Source organism: Benincasa hispida, chromosome 1, assembly GCF_009727055.1.
Source record: "Benincasa hispida cultivar B227 chromosome 1, ASM972705v1, whole genome shotgun sequence".
Lineage (NCBI taxonomy): Eukaryota > Viridiplantae > Streptophyta > Magnoliopsida > Cucurbitales > Cucurbitaceae > Benincasa > Benincasa hispida.
Genome location: NC_052349.1, coordinates 75,381,818 through 75,398,817, shown reverse-complemented (window position 1 = coordinate 75,398,817; position 17,000 = coordinate 75,381,818).

The following is a 17,000-nucleotide window of genomic DNA, read 5'->3' as shown; positions in this document are numbered from 1 at the left end:
AAAATTTTATTTAATTTATTTTCAAATTCTATATAGGAATAAAACTTCTAACTTTCAGGTTGATAGTACAAACATTATGCTAGTTGAGATACGTACATTTTGACTTATTATGAACGTTTTATCATACATGATTTTGTACATTTTTTTTTAATTATAATAATTGGTCATTCAACCTCTTAACTATTTTTTCTTTTTAAAAAGAAATCTATTACCAACATGAGGATAGTTCAAAATTTAACTATTAGCCATGATTATGTATATATATATATATATTATATTAGTCATCTTTAAAAATTAGTTTATTAACATGTGATAATATAGTTTAATATTTAAATGATAAACGACATTAAAAAAAAAGGCTTAATTAATAAATGATGCATCTAAATTCCAACATAAAAAATTGGGCAGAACGGATTGTTTTTGTTGTGAATTTGAGAAGCACAACGGGGACACGGATATCAATAAATATAATATTAAAATAAATTAAACATAATATATAAAATATATAAAATAAAATAAATTATAAAAGTAAATAAAATAACAAATTATAGATTTCTCCATTTTTCCAAACTTGTTGGAATTTTTCCAATGTGTGTGTCTTCCAAAACCTACAAAATGCCACTATTTATTGGCGATTTAGCAAGTAGAGGTGGATAACATGGACAGTAAGAATGAGTATTTACACGACACATGGATAACACTTTGGAAAATGGGGGTATGACATGTGAAACCTAGATTTCCATTTTCCCTACTTAAGTAGGCGATTAAGGGAATTAACTAAATGAAAGTTAATCCTATGTTAAAGAAAAGGAAAATTTCTAAGTATTGAATAGATTTTCCTTGAGTAGTTTGGAGATAAGCATAAACTAGTGAAAATTTTGCCTAAGTGTAAAGCTAAAAGGAACCATGCGTTTGATTTTAACGCATGAGATGAGGCTAGGATGAGTAGAAAGGCAACCATGCATTTGTGAGATTGGACATATGATTGGACGAGGCGTTGGCAAGAGGCATTGCCTAAAGTTGCTCATGCATTGAGAATGTGTAAGCAAAGTGAGATATTGAGCGCAAGGTGCTAGGTAGGCGATCGTGTAGCAAATGAGCGACACTACACGATGAGGTAGGCGATCATATAGCAAATGAGTGGTGCTACACGATAAGGTAGGTGATCGTTTAGCAAATGCATGGAGCTCAGCGATGCGCTAGACAATCGTGAAGATGTGCGCAGCATTAAACGATAGAAGTGACGTGCTAGACGATTGGGCTATACGATAGGCGGTAAGTACTACACAATCAGTGTAAGCGCTAGACGATAAGTGATGACGGGAAATTAGAAAGTCAAATTATTCAACAACTAAAATCCCTTGGACACAATATGTGATGCATGTGCTTAAGATATGCGTTGATAGTCATGCGTTGGAATGATAATGTGTTAACGAATGTATGCGATGACCATGCGTCCTGTCACAAGTTTTCTTGAGCTTACACCAAGTATAACGCGAACACAAGTTTCTCAGGTGATCCGAGTTCGAACACGAGAACTTGTAGCAAAATGAATGCAGTGATGTGCATACGACGATTTAAATAATAGAATGTTGGAGGGGTTGCTAAGTTAATCTTACTTTTACTTCTATCTAACAGACAACGCAATGAGAATATGCATGAGAGGTAGAGACACGGCAACTCTTGACATGAAACAAATGAATGGGAAAGACAGATAAAATGCAGAGATGTTTTCATTGCAACCCTTAAGAATGACCGCAAGGGCAACCTTAGTCAATGCAAGCCATGCAATCATGCTACACACACGACGTGAACCTAACTCTAGAACGTATGCAGTGTATCTGCAATATTGCCGAGAAGCCTATGCCTGCCTAGACCTCCATAACCCGCTCACTAGCTCTCGTCGCATGAACATGGTTGCCACATAACACCTTATCCTACTTCCTGGACGTATGTATTATCCTATCTATAAGGCGCATACGCTGTGTGATAGCAAACACAGCTTATCTCTAAGTTCCCCATTCTTGCCTATGCGTTCCAATCTGCTCTCTCGAGTCTTAGATTTGGGTTTTAGACTACTCTCTCAAGTATGCCTAAATGATGAATGATGCGCTCATAGGACAAGGTAACTGCATGAACTTGGCTGACCTAAGATTATTCCTACTCTAGTGAACAATGCATACATTGCTTAATGCGACCAACCACTTACCCTCCCGGGTAGTTGATTGTTGCTGACTTTACTCATAGACAAGCATTGTGTTAGCCTATAGACAGGCGTTGTCGCAACTTCACACTAAGAAAATAAGGTTACTCTCACACTCACGCAACGCACACCTCTCGGTGGGTTGCTACATGCTTCATATCTCTAATCCACATGACTAAGTATGCGATACCCAAGCAATCTCACTAAGTGTTGCAATGAAAGTAAAGATGCTAAGCAAAGAAGATGGAGATGGAGTCGAAGGAAACAAAGAAATGCATTGAAAAAAAATTGTATTAATTCCTTAATCACAAAATGTCATACAATACAATATAAGAAAAGAAAGGAAAATGAAATGATCGGCTGGAAGCAAAGACTTGCTTCCAACGGATGTGCGTCAAGGCTACCGGTGGTGCCATGGATGGGTGGTAGAGTTGACTCTCCCGAGATCTAGCTCCGGTCGAAGGCTCCGATCGTCACTCAGAATGGATGAAGGAGGTGAAGAACTCTCAAGCATCTTCTCACGCATTTTGTCTGGATCGCAGGGAAAACCCTGGGTTGCAAGGGTAATCCCCGGACCACAAGGATAATCCCTAGATAAGTTGGAATTCTGCTCAGCGACTTCTATTTATAGAGCTTGGATCGCCGACAACATTAATGGACTATTCTGATTTTGACATTCGGCACGTTAGTCCTTTTTTTGAACCTCTATCGCTAACGGCATGGTAGGTGAAATGCCAACATCATCTTTTGATTTTCTCGAGGTAGATGTGTTGATGCGTTCATTCCATCAACCTTGCATTGATCCCATTAGTATGTGTTATCGCGTAGCCGCAATCATTCAATGGCCACATTCGCTTAATACCGCAACTCTACATGATGACCGCAATCGCTTGACGAGTGCAATTCCCATGTGATGGATGCATACGGCTAATTACCGCAACATCCATGCATTGATCCTGTCTCTTATACACATCTAGATGTGTATAAGCGCTTAATACCGATACTCTACACGATGATCGCAATCGCTTGACGAGTGCAATTCCCATGTGATGGATGCATACGGCTAATTACCGCAATATCCCTGTCTCTTATACACATCTAGATGTGTATAAGAGACAGGAGTATTTCTCCACATGCGGTCGTCTATGCAGTGGTCCGGTTTCCGCGTTTGTGTCCACTTCCTGTATTAGCTACAAAAATAGAACATTGAACGCATAATAACGGGTTAGCCGAGATTCCTCATGCTGATCGACGCAAACTCATTTTCTCATGAAATCCTAGCACAATTGCCGCATATTCTGCTTAACAACCTTCATAATTCTAAGTAAAAGACCTAGTATTAACCTCGTATATATGATATTCTTATTATTATGAGTTGAAATAGACTCTAGAAGTTGCTTACCACTCACTGAGCTTTGTGAAACTCATTCTTTTCTTTCATGTTTTTCTTCCGAGGTAGCGAAATATGAGGAGTTCCAGGGTGCTGCTAAGGTCAAGGTCTACCACAAGCCACAGTCACACTTTCAGAGGGTTTTAAGAGTGGTTGTTGTAAACTTTGTAGTTAAGTCTTGGAGTTGTATAAACATTACATTGCTGTAATAAAATGAGCCTACTTAATCAGTTGTTATTATCTTCTTGACTTAAAGTTTACTGAGTGTAGTAAAGAGGTTCAGATAGGCAGTAGGTATCACAAAATGGTGGTATCTACAGTCCCTCACACCCCTCCTCGGGCTCAGGAGGCGGGCTCGGGACGGGGTGTGACAGGATACATGGTCAATGGACACTAAGCATGAGCATCTAATGGGCATCTATTTTCTATAATATTTATAATACTCTCTCCTAGATGCTCATCATATATATATGAAATATGCCTCGTTAAAATCTTACTAGGAAAAGACCCATTGGAAAAAAAAATCCCAGTGAAGGAAAAAGAGTACATCATATGAAGGGACGTGATTGTTTATACGATGAGATGTGATTGTCATGAAGATAGCTTTGGAGCATAACGTTGTTGATCCGTTTATGAATGCTCTCACGGCTACAGTGCTTGAGGGTCACCTGTAGAGTATGGGCCTATGGGACAGACCACGGTTGGACTAGGGCAAGAAGAAGATCTTATACTAGGCGTGTTATGCCCTAGTTTATAGTTTATTGTTTTGTGTACATGTAATTTGATTATCTTGTACACCCCATTAGCTTTAAAAAAAGTGGGAGATTGTTGGTGTTGATGTTCTAAATCTCATAAGGGTAAGTAGATAAATTGTTCCCTTAAAGGTTGATTCCAAGTCTTGAACAATGTGGCACCACACCCTCTCTTGGTCCGAGAGGGGTTTGGTCATAGTGAGACTATGATCTATTGTTCATTAGAAGGATTAGTGGTACTTAAAGAGTTAGATGTAACTACAGGGGCAAAATGGTAATTTGGTCCAATTATACTTACGAGCAATTTGTGAAGGGTCATTGTACTGTTGATTGGTTATATCCAATGGATATAGAAACATATCTATAGTGCGAAAAGTGCAATTGTCAATGGAGTGTCCGACGGTTAACGAATGGTGGATAATGTAATTAAAGAGTTAAATTAATTATTCACGTACCATTGAAGCTTCAAGCTACAAGTCCATAAGGTCCCCTTGGTGCTCAAAAGGATTTAGTTGAGAATCAGTTTTTAGGTTAATTTGAAATATTCAAATTAATAAGAGGGAATTTAATTATATATGATCTAATTGACATAATGTATATGATACATTATAGTTTAATTGAAGGAACAAATATTTGAATATGATTTATATTAAATGTCATAAAATAGAGAAAGAAGAACTATAGTTTATATTGTATATGATGTAATATTAAAACCGTAGGTTATAAATATAATATGATAAGTTGGTTATCATATTTATTTATAATTATTAATTATTTGATAATGAATTTCCTTTTTCTCTCTAACCACCTTAATGAAAAGTTAATCAGTTTTTGTGGCAAATTGGGATAAATAAAATATGATTTTATTTTTTCCATAATTTTTGTTACACGACTTGTAAGACAAGAGATTGCACGATTTTATCAGAGACTATACGATAGACTTGGTTCTCACACGATTGAAGAGAACTCTATGCGATACCTTATTCTTCCTTTAATCGTCTTCCTACTCCAAACCACAAACTCCCTCATAACCAAAATAGCCAGAGCCCACAACTCCTGGGTTTTCAACCCGAGAATACCAAAGTTACCAAGTGGTAGTGTCCTTTACACTTTTGGTTCGTTTGTTCCGGTTGCTATTTGTTTGAGAGGAGTTCGTGCTTATTCGAAGTGTTTGTGAAAGTTCGAGGGATTTACTTGAAGAAGAGTTCTTCAAAGGTATAATCTCTAAACCCTTCATCTAGTCCAAAAGTATGTTGTAATTTATGTTTTGATGCATAATCTATATTGTTTACTGTAAGTGTTTGTTTCAATCGAAATGGGATTTAGATGATCCGCTTCCGCTCATAGGTTCTCTATAAAACGAGTTACTTCAATTGGTATCAGAGCCAGGTTATGTTCTAATTCCAAATTCCATTTGTTGTATTGAAATCATTTACAGTTTGGTGGGTTTTAAGTTCTGCAATGCATTTAACTGTTAAATGTTTGTGGATGGTTTGTTGATGGATGTTTGGGGATAGTAATCTCTGTTTTGGCTTTCTTTTTACATTACAAAAGTTAATTTGTAAGGGCCCCTGTGTCTTTGGGCATAAATCTTGTAATCGAATCTGTATTCGTTTTGGTTTTTGAGTCGTTCGTGAAGCTTCAGACGCAAAGGTTGTAGTTCGTTTCAATGGAGAAGATGAAACGGTGGTCGCATCACGTAGCTTGAGCTAGACGATCGTTTAGATTTGGTCATGCATTCGTGTACAATTTTCTGCACGATTGTGTAAGATCTGCTAAACGACCGCATAGCTGCTATGCGATCGTGTAAAGTTGTTGCTCGATCATGTTGCGTTGGTTGCATGATCACGTAGGCACTCGAGAAGTAAATGATCGCACGGTATTTAATACTCGATTCAAGGAATGCGTGCTAAACGATCGTGTAGACTATCATAGTCATCGCATAGTCAGTAGCTACACGATCGCATAGTATACGATAATTGGTGCACACTACTCGATCGTGTAGACTATCATGCTCATCGCATAGTCTTTAGCTACACGATCGCATGGTATGCGCTACTTGAAGCACGCTGCACGGTCGCGTGGACTTTCATGCTCAACGCATAGTCCAAAGCTACGCGATTGTTGATACATGATCGTTTATACTCGACACTCGTTGCTTGACGATCAAGGGATGTGCTACACGATCAAGCAGCAAGGCTTCTAGGGGAGCGATTCAAGACTCGGTTCACCTATTCCGAATCGGTGGACTCAAATTTTTGTAATAGTTTAGCCTTTTCTTTTTCAGTTTTGAGATATACTATCCCGGTCTATCAACTTTTATTTAAATATGCATGTGATGTATGTTTATTAATAGGATAAATACAATTGGTAGCATTTTTAGAAATAATAACCAAGTGTATAACATCATTTTAAAAAAATTACAAATATAGACAAGTTTATCAGCGATAGACTTCTATCGTTGATAGACTCCCAAGTCTATAAACGATAGATTTCTGTCGTTGACGATAGACTTCTGTCGTTGACGATAGACTTCTGTCGTTGATAGACTCTTACCAGTGATATGGTCTATCATTGATAGGCTCCGACCAATAATATGGTCTATCACTGATAGACTATTTAAATTTGGTCATATTTGTAATTTTTTTTTACATTATATTATATCTGCTAATACTTTGGGTCTAATATCTATATTTGCAACTGTCCCTTATTAATATATGCTATAATGTGTGTCATATAGTTTTAAAACCCATCATAGGTTAAGTATTTAATTTCCATGCATAATTTTATATTATAAGTGTTATAACATAATAGTATGCATGATTTAAATTACATAAAACATGCTCATGCATCGTATAATATAATAGTTATGATATATGCATGCATTATAGCATATCCATGCATCATTATATCATAAATGTTATCATATAAGGTTGAATGTATGTATGGAATATATGCTATATCTTAGTTCATTACTTGTTTATATAAAAGTTATATATTAGTAATGAATGAACATTGCATGAAGCATGACACTACCTTAGGTTAATTTATAATTATTATAAATAACTTATGTATGTCTAGCTTGCAATGTTGAATGGTTTTATCTGTTTCATTTGTTTATAAGTGTTATAATAAATGAAATTAGAATTAAAATCAATAATAAAGAATTGCATGCACACCTTAGACTTTAATCATCTTTCAAAAGTGCTTTAAAATTTGATTGAGATAGACCTAAGATCACATTTCTAATAAGATTAGAAATCTAAGTTAATCTTTTAAATTGGTTTAATAGGATTAAATTGATTCCCAATAAAATATTAAATATGTTACACCGTGGGAGGTAAATGGGGTATATGATGTTTCACTTTACCTCTACATGTTTCTCACTAAAAGTTCACACCGTGAGATCTATCCTCGGCCCTGAAGCACCATGAGAGTGTCCACCTACAGGTGGCATTTGGGTAGGTCAATACCAAGGTGAATAGAGAGAATGTTCATAGTAAGTGGGAGCAAGACGTGTGACAACACATCCCTCGGTTTCTCTCATTCGGTTGAATAAAGTTTTTGTGCATTGCTCGTGGCATCGTGGGCGTCCCCCTAAAGGATGGCAGTTTTGCACAACTCTTTATTTGATGTCTAGAAATGGATAGGGGTTGCTTTAGTCTCTTGTCCTAATCGATTTTTCCCTAAGGTTGGCTCATTAGGGCAAGACTCTAGGACCTAAAATAAGGGGTTACATTTACACAAAATTGCTAAGGATGTTAACAAATTCTAGATCGAATAATGTGACTATTAGTTTCAATTACAAGAAGTTATTCTGTCCAATGGTTGAGAATGTCTCAATTTAGTGAAAGGGCACTTGATCACCCTACGTTGACTTTTCTCCTAGACTATTTTGCAAAATAGTCATCTTAGGGTACACTAGACTATTTTGCTAAAACTTGATTGGTTTCCTAAAACTAGTTTAATGCAAGTAGACTTAATTAAGTTTGTTCTTTTTTCAGCAATTTAATTATGGCTACCGCTACACTTAATTTTCTTGCTGCTGATAAATTAATTGGCAAAAATTACACTAGTTGGAAAAACATCATTAACACGATATAATCATCGATGATCTAAGGTTCGTCCTTACGGAGGAGTGTCCTCATATTCCACCTTCTACCACTACTTGAAACGTTCGAGAAGCATATAAGTGCTGGACATGGGTGAATGAAAAGGCTCGAGCATATATCTTGGACATCTTTAACAAATTCTTGGCTAAGAATCATGAGCCCATGATCACTGCACGCGAGATCATGGAGTCGCTGAGGGTAATGTTCAGACAACCGTCCGTTCAGCTCAGGCACGACGCTCTTAAGTACATCTTCAACTTACGCATGAAGGAAGAAATATTTGTTCAGAAACATGTTCTCAATATGATGGTCCACTTCAATGTGGCAGAGATGAATGATCAAGTATCGATGAGGCCAGCTAGGCTGGCATTATTTTGGAATCGTTACTAGAAAGCTTCCTTCATTTTCTAGCAATGTTGTTCTGACCAGGGTTGACTACAACCTCACAACTCTACTCAATGAGTTGCAGACTTTCCAATCTTTGCTGAAAAGTAAAGAGAAGAAGGTTGGTGAAGCAAATTTTGCTTCATCATCCAAAAAGTTTCACAAAGATTCGACCTCTGAAACTAAGTCTGTACCTTCTTCCTCCGGCACTAGAAAGTGGAAGAAGAAGAAGGATGGTAAGAGGAAGGCGCCTGCTAACCCACAATCTGCTGCTCCAAGGGGTAGGCAACCAGTGAAGGTTGACAAAGGAAAGTGTTTCCATTATAGCCAGGATGGACACTGGAAGCGAAACTGCTCCAGATATTTGACAGAAAAGAATAAGGTCAAACAAGGTAAATGTGATTTACTAGTTTTGGAAACTTGTTTAGTGGAGAATGATGATTCTGCCTGGATTATTGACTCTGGGCCACTAACCATGTTTGTTCTTCATTTCAGGGAATATGTTTCTGGCGATAGCTTGGTGCTGGTGAGATGACGATGTGAATTAGAACCGGGCATGTCGTCTCAATTGTGGCAGTCGGAGGTCTCCGATTGACTTTACAGAATAAATTTCTCATTCTGAATTATGTATATGTAGTTCTCGATTTAAAGAGGAAATTAGTTTCTGTAAAGTGTTTGCTTGAATGTAAATACCAACTCTTTTTCTCTTTTAATAAAGTTTTTATTACGAAAAATGGTGTTGATATATGTTTAGCTCAACTGGAAAGTAATTTGTATGTGCTAAGATCGTTAGCAACAAATGCCCTCCAGAACATAGAGATGTTTAAAACTGTCATAACTCAAAATAAGCGACTTAAAATCTCTCCAAAAGAAAACGCCCAACTTTGGCACCTAAGATTAAGACATATTAATCTCAATAGGATTGAGAGGTTGGTAAAGAGTGGATTTCTAAGCGAGTTAGAAAAAAATATTTTACTTATATGTGAGTCATGCCTTAAAGGCAAAACGACTAAAAGGCCTTTTACTGGAAAAGGTCATAGGGCCAAAGAACCTCTAGAGCTACTACATTTAAACTTTATGGTCCGATGAATGTAAGACCTAGGGGAGGTTATGAATATTTCATCACTTTCACTGATGATTATTTAAGGTATGGGTACGTTTATTTAATTCAACAGAAGCCTGAGTCTTTTGAAAAGTTCAAAGAATTCAAGGTTGAAGTTGAAAACACATTAAATAGAACGATTAAAACACTTCGATCTGATCGAGGTGGAGAGTTTTTTAATTCATCTTTCCAGAACTATATGATAGAATATAGAATAGTTTTCCAACTCTCAGCACCTAGTACACCTCAACAAAATGGTGTATCATAAAGGAGAAATCAACCTTGTTGGACATGGTTCGGTCTATGATGAGTTACGCTTCCTTACCTAACTCGTTTTGGGGTTATATAGTGGAGACTGTAACTTATATCCTAAATTGTGTTCCCTCCAAGAGTGTTGCCAGAATACATTTGGAGTTATGGAATGATCGTAAGGCTAGTTTACATCATTTCAGAATCTGGGGTTGCCCAGCACATGTGCTTGAGGCTAATCTTAAGAAATTGGAACCACGTTCGAGGTTATGCCTATTTGTAGGCTATCCCAAAGGAACGAGAGGAGGTTATTTTTATGATCCTAAAGAAAATAAAGTGTTTGTATCGACAAATACTACTTCTCTTGAGGAGGATCATATAAGGAAACACATACCTAGAAGCAAAATCGTGTTGAATGAGCTTTCCAAAGAAAATAGTGATTTTTCAACAAGAGTTGTTGAAGTAGGATCATTTAGTAGGTCAAATCCACCTCAAGTGTTGAGGGGACCTTGACGTAGTGGGAGGGTTGCGAACCCACCTATTCACTATATGGGTTTAACTGAAATCCTAGCTATGGTAGCTAATGGTGAGGTTGAGGTTCCATTGTCTTATAAGAAGGCAATGAAGGATGTTGATAGAGATGAATGGATCAAAGCCAGGAATCAAATCCATGGATCTCGAAATGGAGTCTATATGCTTTAATTCTATTTGGGATCTTGTAGATCAACCTAATGGGATGAAACCTATAGGTTGTAAATGGATCTACAAGAGGAAACGGGGTGCTGATGGGAAGGTGCAAACTTTCAAGGCTAGACTGGTGGCAAAGGGTTATACCCAACTAGAAGGAGTCGACTATGAGAAGACTTTCTCACCTATTGTCATGCTAAAATCTATCCGAATCCTCCTTTCTATTGCCTCATATTATGACTATGAGATATGGCAAATGAATGTCAAGACTGCTTTTCTGAATGACAATCTTGAGAGGATCATTTATATGGTGCAGCCCGAGGGATTCATAGTCCAAGGTCAAGAGAAAAAGGTTTGCAAACTGAATCCGTCCATTTATGAACTAAAATAGGCATCACAATATTGGAAAATAAAGTTGATACTGCGATCTAATCTTATGGCTTTGATTAAAACATTGATGAGCCTTATGTCTACAAGAAGATCATCAACAGTTCAGTAGTTTTTCTAGTGTAGCATTAGATGATATCCTATTCATTGAGAATGATTAGGCTTACTGACTTTAGTTAAGAATTGGCTAACGACCCAATTCCAAATGAAAGATTTGGGAGAGGCTCAGTTTGTTCTTGGTATTCAGATCTTTTGGGATTGAAAGAACAAAATGTTAGCACTGTCTCAGGCATCATATATTGACAAGATGTTGATCATGAAGGATCTCTTACCAAAGAGTTCTATGAGTGCGTTCGGGTCGCTCCAATTTCACAGTGACCAAAATACATCAAATACGTTCAAACGCCAGTTATGCAAACAAACAGTAATTATCAACATGCTTTGAACAAGAAATTACAAGGGAAACAGTTACCATACCAGTTGAAGACGGTCTTCAAACTTTGGAACTCAACGCAGCTGAAACCTCTACCCGATCAACCAACGCCCAGCAGATGCGTCGACTGCAGCAGCACGAATAACCACAAACTCACAAACATAACGGGGACAACACCACAGAAAAGAGCCCCAGGTATTCTCGGAGCGAGAACATAAAGCATGGCCTTTGGTGATTTTGGTAGAGGAAGGAGGAAGAACAGATCGTGTAGGGGATAAGCAAGTGGGAGGGAAAAAGGCGCTATCATATAGCAAGATGCTTATCGTTTAGGAAAAGGTATACGATCGTTTAGCAAACACAGCACACTATAGAATCATTTAGGGAAACTATCCGATCGTATAGAAGCTAGCATGTGATCGTTTAAGCGCTAGGTAGACGATCGTTTAGGCTAGAGTGACTATCGTATAGGCTCTCGAGATTAAGTGATCGATTACGTTTTTAGACCAACGCGCTCTTCAATCTTTTTTCGTACCTTCGAACGATTCAAAATGAAACCAATTTCATTTTTATTCATCGGTTATAATAACCGACGATACCCCACTAACGCACGTCCGAGCGAGATTCTGGCTTAATTGTCATATAATTAATCAATTAAATTAAGAATAAATATAATCATATTATATTTTTACTCTATAGTTTGATATCACATATCTACTATAGTAATTTCTCCTCTACTTGATATAAATCATATTTATATCTAATTTCCTCCAAAATAATGTATCTTGTACATTTAGCCAATTATATCATATATAATTAACCAGTCCAATTATATCATATATAATTGAACTTCTCTTGTCAATTTGAACATTTTAATTAACCCAAACACTGATTCTCGACTTTATCAAAAGCTACCCAAGGGACCTAATGGACGTGTGGCTCAAAGCTCCAACGGTTCGCTGAATAGCTGACTAAACTCTTTAGCCATGAGATCCACCATCCGTTAACTATCAGGCATTCCACTAAAAGACCAACAGCTCGAGCGAACTCTTCTTACCACAGATATATTTTGTGTCCATCGGATATAACCAATCATGAGTACGATGACCCTCATAGATGCTCGTAAGTACAACTGGGCCAAATTACCGTTTTTTCCCCTATAGTTACATCTCACTCCTTAAGTTTACCAATGAATTTCTCTATAACAATACAACATAGTCCAACTAGTGTGAACACCTCTCGGGCCAAGAGAAGGTGTGTGGCGCCACATCGTTCAAGCCCTGAAATCAGCCCTTAAAGGAGCTATCTATCTACTTACCCCTTGCCTTGGGAAGGCTCTCCCACTTGTTAGCTCAGTTCCCAGCTCCCAAATTAGACGAATCCCCAAAATGGTAGGTTTGAATCGGCGATCTGGCCACCCGCACCCATACAAATCAAAGAACCGCCCTCAATGTGGCAAGAGTTCCTAACTCACTCAGAATTGAGGTCATGTTACCTATAGTCATCCTAATGAAGTGAAGTCTCTGACATGAATGGTGTTATATAACGAGACGTTAACACTTCTTGGTCAGGTCTTATACAAACTCTTTGTATAGGACACCCCTGCTTGCATGTCCCCAACACGAATGATTAGGATCAAACCATCTATGACAGGTCACAACACTTGTGAGCATTCTACAAGGCGGGCCGCATCTATAGCGTTACCAGGATAAGGTTTTCCTTCTATATCCATATACTACAGACCATTTTGGTTATCATTCAAGACATGATTCACTTGTATGTCACCACATACATGCTTGAGTCAATACAAATAACCAGGGATTTTATGTATATTGGTTTGTGGTAAAGCAAATAAAACAAGCATTTGGGCAAAATACAAGATGTGAAGTAAATATCGTATATTATACAATACAAGCGTTCGTAAAAACTGTTTACAAACTACATGACAAGAGACTTTAAGGCATGAACCCCTACAATCTCCCAGTTATCCTAAAGCGAAGTGAGGTGTACATAAAACTAGTACAAAACAAAAAACTAGGGCATAAAAGCCTAGTACAAGAAAATCTCCCACTTGCCCTAGTCGAGCCGCGAGCGATCCTATAGACCCATACTCCGAAGGTGAACCTCAAACACTGTAGCGTGAGAACCTTCGTAAACGAGTCAGCAAAATTAAAATGGCCTAGGTTAGACTGATCTGTCTCATCTCCTCAACCTCTTGAGGTGTCTTAGGACACATGTCCTTAGACAAAGTGAGTCCATGCTTGAACGGTAGGAGGCCCCTCTTGGAGTCCTACATCGAGTACTTGAGCAACATCTTGTCAATGTAAGATGCCTGAGACAGTGATAGCACTTTGTTCTTACGATCCTGATAGATATATAAACCTAGAACAAACTGAGCCTCTTCCAAATCTTTCATTTGGAATTGGGTCGCTAGCCAGTTCTTAATTGCAGTCAGTAAACCTACATCATTCCCAATGAGTAGGATATCATCTACGTACAACACTAAGAAGACTACTAAAGCGTTGATGATCTTCTTGTAAACACAAAGTTCATCAACATTTTGGTCAAAGCCATATGACTTGATCATAGTATCAAACCGTATGTTCCAAGATCGAGACGCCGTTTTCAGTCCATAAATAGACCGACTCAGTTTATAAAATTTTTGCTCTTGACCTTGGGCTATAAATCCCTCGGGTTGCACCATGTAAATGGTCTCCTCAAGATTTCCATTCAGAAAGGCCGTCTTAACGTCCATTTGTCAGATCTCATAATTATAATAAGTTGCAATGGACAGGAGGATGCAGATCAACTTTAACATGGCAACAGGCAAGAAAGTATCCTTATAGTCGACTCCCTCTACCTGGGTATAACCCTTTTCCACAAGTGGAGCCTTGAAGGTATGTACCTTCCCATCAGCACCCCGTTTGCGCTTGTAGATCCATTTACATCCTATAGGTCCAACCCCATCAGGCTGATCTACAAGATCCCATACTGAGTTGAAGTACATCGACTCCATCTCGAGATCCATGGCCTTGACCCATTCATCCTGGTCAACATCCTTCATTGCCTTCTGATAAGATAACGGATCCTCAATGTTGCCATCTGCTACCATAGCAAGGATTTTCGTGAAACCCAAATAGCGAACGGGTGGGTTCGCAACCCTCCCACTACATCAAGGTTCCCTCAACTCTTGAGGTGGAACCGACCTACTGTATGAACTTCGATCAACAACTCACGCAATACGACTTTGTTTCGTGGACTGTGCTCCCTTATATGATCCTCCTCCAGGAAAGTAGAATTTGTTGAAACAAAAACCCTATTTTCCATCGGATCATAAAAATAACCCCCCTCATGTACCTTTGGGGTAGCCTATAAAGAGGCATAACCTCGACCGTGGTTCCAACTTCTTGGGATTAGCCTCAAGCATGTGTGCAGGGCACCCCCAAATGTGGAAGTGACGTAAACTAGCTTTATGCCCATTCCACAACTCGAGAGGTGTTCATGCAACACTCTTGGAGGGAACAAAGTTAAGTATGTATACCGTAGTCTCCACTACGAAGCCCCAAAACGAGTTCGGTAAGGAAGCGTAACTCATCATCAAGTGAAGCATGTCTAATAAGGTCCTATTTCTCCTCTCCTCTATACCATTCTTCTGAGGTGTACCCGGCGCTGAGAGTTGGGAAACGATTTCATGTTCTATCAAATAGTCCTAGAATGCGGAGTCCAAAAACTCTCCACCTCGATCAGATCGAAGTGTTTTAATCCGTTTATCCAATGTGTTTTCAACTTCAGCCTTGAACTCTTTGAACTTTACAAAGGATTCAGACTTCCGTTATATAAGATAAACATACCCGTACTTTGAGTAATCATTAGTGAAACTGATAAAATACTCATAGCCACCTTGGGCTCGCACATTCGTAGGACCACAAAGGTCAGACTGTACTAACTCAAGAGGCTACTTGGCTCTATAACCTTTTCCAGTAAAAGGTCGTTTAGTCATCTTACCCTTAGAAGTCCATTTTTCACCGATCTCTCGATCCTATTGAGATTGATGTGCCCTAAATGAAGATGCCAAAGTTGGGAATTTTCTTTTGGAGAAATTCGTCGACGTTTTGATTGAGATACGAAAGTTCTAAACATTTCAGTATTATGGAGGGAATTAATGGCTAACGGCCTTAGCACATATAAATTTGATTCTAGATTTTCTGTGCAAATAAAAACACCATCTTTATGAATAAACGCTTTATCCACATTAAAAGAGATAGTATATTTACATTATAAACACTTTACATAAATGAGGTTCCTTTTTAGTTCGGGAACAATATATACATCATTTAAAATAAGAAACCTATTCTGTGAAGCTAACTGGAGTCCTCGCACTGCCACAGCTGAGATGACATGCTCGGTGCCTACTCGCATCATCATCGCACTAGCCTCCAGTGGTCGCCAAGATCTAATCCCCTGAAAAGAAGAACAAACATGGTTAGTGGCACCCAAATCAATTATCGAGGTTGAATCATCATTCTCCACTAAACAAGTTTCAAGTACAAGTAAATCACATTTACCTTTATCGGCTTGGCTGCCCTCATTGATGGTATACCCATTCAACTCTACAACATTAAAGTGGAACATCATGTTAAGCATATGTTCATGAATAGAGGTGCATAAGCTATTCTTCCATGTTGGAGTTGAATATGTATTTAAGATTCTCATGCATAAGCTATTCAGACGGTTGTCCAAACATCTCTCGAGTGGACTCCATGATCTCACGCGCTGAGACCATAGGCTCATGTTTCTTGGCCAAGACTTCATAAAGACTTACCAAGATGTAGACTCAGGCCTTCTCATTCGCCCTTGTTCATCGCTCGTATGCCTTCTAAACATTTCGAGCGGCATCAGGAGCTGGAATAGGAGGACAAGCCTCCATGAAAGTGAACATGAGATCCTTAATGATCAGGATAATCGTGATCATGTGTTTTCATGTTGCAAAATTATCGTGTGAACCCTGAATCCTAATTTTTCTACTTGAGTATGTTCCCTACTGAGATTAGTGTGGTGAGTAGGTTGATGTGGAAACTAGTGTGTGATGGTAGAGAAAAGGGTGGAAAATTAGAAGAAAAGAGGAAATTTGGAAGCTTGACTTTTGGGGAAAAACTTGGAAAATTTGGCTAAGTATAAAATTTTGTGTTGGATGCGTAGGATAATGGATGCATTGGATGTGTTAGATACGTTGGATGCGTTGGATGTGTTAGAAGCATTGAATGATGGATGCTTTGGATGCATTGGATGCGATAAATGCGTTGG